This window comes from Gossypium arboreum, chromosome 11, assembly GCF_025698485.1.
Source record: "Gossypium arboreum isolate Shixiya-1 chromosome 11, ASM2569848v2, whole genome shotgun sequence".
NCBI lineage: Eukaryota > Viridiplantae > Streptophyta > Magnoliopsida > Malvales > Malvaceae > Gossypium > Gossypium arboreum.
This window is the reverse complement of record NC_069080.1, coordinates 27,352,787-27,359,002: the sequence shown is the minus strand read 5'-3', so window position 1 is coordinate 27,359,002 and position 6,216 is coordinate 27,352,787. Positions and strand designations below refer to the sequence as shown.

The 6,216-nt window shown below is 19.9% G+C and overlaps 1 non-coding gene across 1 annotated transcript; it reads right to left on the bottom strand.

Moving 5' to 3' along the window:
* Window positions 1-1,913: 1,913 nt before the first annotated feature.
* On the bottom strand, window positions 1,914-1,985 carry TRNAQ-CUG (transfer RNA glutamine (anticodon CUG)). Its single transcript has one exon. It is a non-coding gene; the product is annotated as a tRNA-Gln (tRNA).
* Window positions 1,986-6,216: the final 4,231 nt, after the last annotated feature.

Sequence of the window (6,216 nt, the reverse complement as noted above, 5' to 3'; positions counted from 1 at the left end):
ATATTCTCACTAAAAGATTTGGTACCTATTCGATTTTATTATATAAGCCAATGTTTTCCACTATTTTATATTGAGTAGAAAAATTGACCATGCATATGTATGTGGCTTATTTCAGTTCTAGTCAAAATCACTTCTAGTCTAAACTTAATAACGTAAAAAAAAAATGTACAATCATATATAAAACTCATTTAGCTTATGGTTATTTAACAAAACAACCAAAATTATTTATATTATATGATGATTTACAAAATTTTTATTTCTAGCAATGAAAATGATGTTTCACCAATATAATCCAAATATTAGTTTTAATATCTTGATTTAAATTAAAAATAAATTCATATCTCAAATTAAATATATATCATAAAAATAAAGAATATTCTTTTACTAAAATTTCACTCACAATTTGGATGGAATGAATTACATACATTTCAATTCTTTAAACTTATTGTTTATTTATAATGCACTATTAGGTGCATAAGTGACTTTTAAATGACATCATTTTTCAAATTACACTTTTTGATTTCAAGAGATCATTTCAATTCAACCTTTTGAAAGTAACGGTTGAATTCAATAATATAACTTTTTACTTAGAAAGGTTTTCCCAAATAGTCATAATACTTTTATTGGATAGAAATTTGTTTAATTAATGTTTAAAAGTGTCATCACCATTTAAAACAAAAATATTGTTTCGATGCATTAATAGATTATTTCCTAACTGGACATTTTATTCCATTCATGTGTACTATGCATCTTCTTTCTTTTTTCTTGCATGACATATATTATATAATTTTATATCAATCATAATAATGCATATATATTAAAAAGTCATGAAGATAATAAACTAGTAAATAAGGGAAAATGATATATTTCCTTGTGCTTTTTGGCAATACTATAAGAGATTTTCATGATTATGTTGATTAGTGTTAGAATATATATATATATATATATATATATTTACTGTAGTTTAGAAGAATTTTGTACAAGTATTGAACATTTGATCATACTTTTGGGTGTTTATTAGTGAAAACGATTTAAGAGTGAACTAATAAATGAGTGGTTTTTTAACAACTAGATGTTTGGAGTTACATTGCTGAGTCAATTACAAATAAAATGCTGTTACTGAAGCCCAATCATGCTTTACTTAAGCCACCATGTACATGGCCTATCAGAAAGTCGTGCAATTTTTTTTAATATCAACCAATTTTCGATTAAACATATTCCAAATATAAACTTTGAGAAGGGGTAGGAGTTAATTGAAATATATTTTGTATAAAATTTTCCTTTGAATTACTTTTAATATTTTATTATTTGTCCATCATATTCAATGGCGGAGTCAAGGGACTAGTAGGGTTCCAGTTTTCTCTAAAAAATAAATTTATTTACATTTTTTATAATTTATAAAATTTTAAATTAATAATTATAAAATTACACTTTCATTCTAAAAATAATTAAACTTTGACTTAATCCTTTAAAAATTATAAATATTAAAATTATTAAAATAATAAAATTATATTTTTGCTATCATAAAAATATATCATTTATTTCTAATACAAAAATTCTCTTTCATCATTTTATATTTGTAATTTTCTTAATATATATAATTGATTTATTCAACCCAACACAGTCAGATATATGTGTGTGAGCAAGGCAAGCCCATCGAAAGCATAAAAAATGAACAGCAAGTGGAGTCCAAAGCAGAAAATATAAGACGTATCCATCAAAAGGCATATATGAGAAGATGGTAGGCACAAAATATTTCAATTTTACGAACTGATATTGAAGGTTTTGTTCGGTTTTTATTCAGAATAGATGCAGTCATGTCATTCATTAATAATCATCCAAATATTGGAATTCGCATTATTTTTTTATTATCAAAAAATATATCTGTTATTTTTCAATTTTAAGAAAATAGAAGGACCCACCGAGATTTGAACTCGGGTTACTGGATTCAGAGTCCAATGTCCTGACCACTAGACCATGGGACCACAGTTGAATGCATAGCCACAGACTTATCTAGATAAAGTAAATACTAAAAGACAACAATCTTGACACGAACGTAAAAAGGCCGACGGTCTATAAAGAAATCATTATCAGATTGGTATTAGAACATTGAGTGTTCAAAGATATTTGATAATTATAAGTACTTCAGATCTTCAATTTTGATATTTGAAATTCTCCAAAGACATTCAAATGTTAATCTTTCTGCTTCAGAAGTCAACCAAACAAAGTACTTAGATTTCTAATCTATTACTGTGCTCTCAAATGAATTATTATAACATTTTATATCAATCAGATTCAGGCTAGTCAAGCATGTAAATCCGCGAGGCAACATCTTGCACCAACCAATCGAATCCCTCAAGAAGCCCTTCACCAGTGTATGCACTACACCCTACAATTTTCCAATGCCGAGTTTATATTTATAAATTAAATAATATTATTATAAAATAAATTAATACGATAATATAAATAATATTAATGTTTTAATTTAGAAATATAATTTAAAAATTAAATAAGAATATTTGCTCAAATTTAGATTTTTACAATTATATTTTCTAAATATTCCTTAACACTTGATACATTCATATAAACTATAATTTCTCATTAAACCAATTTTTATAAAAATTATTATAATATCTTAATTCATCAATAAATTAAAATTAAATTTATTACACTTTTTTCTAAATTTCTACATAATATTTAATGATTTTAGACTTTTAATAATTTTTTTTTATAATCAAAAATCATTTAATCAATTTCACATTTAAAATAAAAATATTTTCTTCAGCTTATCAATATTTTTTCCAATTTAAATAATTTCAATATTTATTGATTTTAAATCAAAATAATTTCATTTAAATTTTAAATTATAAATATATCCGAATTATTTTAGAAAATAAGTAAATAATCATTTATTTAAAATTTTTTAATCTATTTTAATAAATTATTTCAAAATTTTTAAATTATCATAATTTTAGTGTTAAATGTCCAATTAATTTGTATAAATTTTAATTTAAATCTTAATGAAATATTGCATTAAAAATATTAAACATATTGATAAATTTTTAATAGTAAATTATAAATTATTAAAATAAAATTTAAAATTTTGACAGATTAGATTTTAATAAATATTTTATTCTTAATAAAATATAAAATAATTTACAATTTATACAAAATATATATTTATAAATTTATTAAGATAGTTTATTAAATGATTTATATTAATATGATCTAATAATCAAAAATTTAATTATAATTTGTAAATTAAGTATTTGATTTTCAATTTGAAAATTTTAAATATTGAGCAAATTTCTAAAAATTTGTATTATTATAAAATTAACAATACTATTTTGAAAAAAACACTTAATATAATACTTAAATTAATATTGAATTATAAAATGAAAATTGAAATAATATTGAATTCAAATACAATTAAAAAAATTATAATCTGAATATCTAAAATATTTAAATCTTTCATTTTTATTACAAATATAATCAATGAAAATTTAAATTAATTTTAAATCATATTCTTTGAATACTTAATCTATTACACATTCTAAAAATCATTGCATTCAATAATATGTAATAATCAATTCATAATTCTACAAATTATAATATAAATCAACTTTATCAAATAAAAATTCAAATTTCATTTTCAATCCACATTTCACATAAACTTTACTATCCAATGTTACTATTAAAATTATTTACTACATTATTATTAGCACAAATCAATTATTCATTAAATCTATTAGATTAATAATGTCAAAATACATTTGAAGACTTGATAAACAAACACACTTATCAAATATATATTATAATTCACATTTCCTATAATAATCATTACTGTTCTTATCAAACATTTTAAAATTAATTCATATTTATAATTCTAATTTAATCACACATCATAATTTTATAGTAAATCAATATTTGATTATAACAATTAGATTATTAAGTTATGAATCATATTTTTTTCATTTAAAAGTTTATCATGTAGTCATTAAATAGAATATGAACTTTTCAATTAAAATTATAGAGTTTAAATACTATACATTATAAATCTTAAAAATTGTTGAATTTATAAAAGATATTTAAGATCATTACATTATTATAATATTAATATAACTATCAGTGATTATTAAATAATCGACACATCTTAATTGAAAAATGCTAATCTTGTTATTTAATCTAAAAATTAATAATTTTCTTATAAATTAACATCATCAAAATTAAAATGTAAATAATAATGTCATTCTAATATACTAGATAAATGTAATCAATAATGTCTTGTCGTATAAATTGATAAATTAGACTAATTTATTTAATAAGACTTTAGATGAATTATTCATCGACCAATTTAATTTTAATCTAATACCTAAACATTCCAATTTATAATTTCACAATGACATTTACTATAATATAACAATATTAAATACTATAACCTCACAATTACTAAATAATTATATCTAATAAATATCATAATTATTAATCATTAATAAATTAATAAATTAAGCAATCATTACCTCAAATATATCAGTTTACTTTACAAATATTAAATTTTAAATATTATTTAGATAAAATTATTTCAAATAAATAATATGAATTTTGAAATACTAATATAACATTTTAAAATTTCAATCATATATCCATTTCACATTAACAATCATTAACATTTATACTAAATCAACAATAACATAATAATGTCAACATATAATTTAAATTCATTTATCATTCTATTTCAATATTAATATTTCAAATTACTATTCATACAAGAAAATTAATAACTTAAAATAAATTAGAATTCAAATTCATCTTTATAATTTCAAATCATAACTTAACATTATAATAACTTATTTATTGTTAAAAATCAGTACTATATTCAAAATCTAATCATATTAAAATTCATATTTTTCTACATAATACATATCTCTCTTTACTCATTTCAAAATTTTTACAAACTATTTGTTAAAATGTCAATAAATTTCATCCCTTATTGATTAAGAACATTTTCATTCATAACTTGTGTTTTACTAAATCACAAATTAATTGTCATGTAATATTTAACATTCAACTTGAACCTTTATAATGTAATATCAGAATTTAACGTCCAATTTCAACTGTTGTACAAGTCATAATAAAACAGAATCTTAAAAAATGAGATTACAAAGCTATCTTTCAATTCTAGAATAAGTTTTTTAAAGTGACTAATATTTCAATATAAATATTAAATCAGTGAAAAATATTCTAAGCATTAATGTATAAAATAAAGTATTAACATTATGCTTATCAACAAATTTGAAAGGTGATACGTTTCTATTTATATATTAAATTCTGAAATATAAAATTTTTAGAAATACAGGACTGATGTGTAGAAATCGAAGTAACGATTATTGTAACTTATTATAATGACAAATTATCAATTGTATAAAAATCACAAAAAACATAATTATTAATACATAAAGCTTTATAATAAATAATTAATGAATTAAATAATTAGATATTACAATAATAACTCACAATCGTAAAACTAGATCTATAATTAATTTACTATCAACTTAAATATGAAATATAAGACATTTTTTCTAATAAATCTTAACTCAAAAACAAATTTTGAATTAATATCTAGATGAATACTTCTGAGTCCACCTACAACTAAAATTATGATACAATTAATACTTTTCAAATAATTCTCAAACAATTAGTATAATAACAAGATTAAATGAGTATTTAATATTACATATGAAATCTATCTCGGACTAATAAACATGATCTCAAGAAATTTTAACAGTTTTCATGTATTTCGAACATTTCATGGTAACTTAATGACACTACTTATCGTTAAATTTATAATGTAATGTAAGATTTCATATCAGGTAAAAATTTACAAAAGTAGTCATAATACTTTTTATAATATTTAACACTTCAAAATGATTAAATTCAAAGTTATATTAAAATACAAATGTAATCACTTGATTACAATAACATATTATCAATCGATTTTAAACTATTAAAACTTAAAATATATTCTAATAATCAATTGATACTTGTATAGATAGAATCTCAATGTTAATAAATTAAGTATCTAAGTTAGAAAGTATACTATAACATTAGTCATACAAATACTTACACAATTATTAAACTTTAATTCTATTAAGAACAAAACGAATGAAATACTATTGAAATAATTGAATATATACTTAAATACTATTACTTCAATCT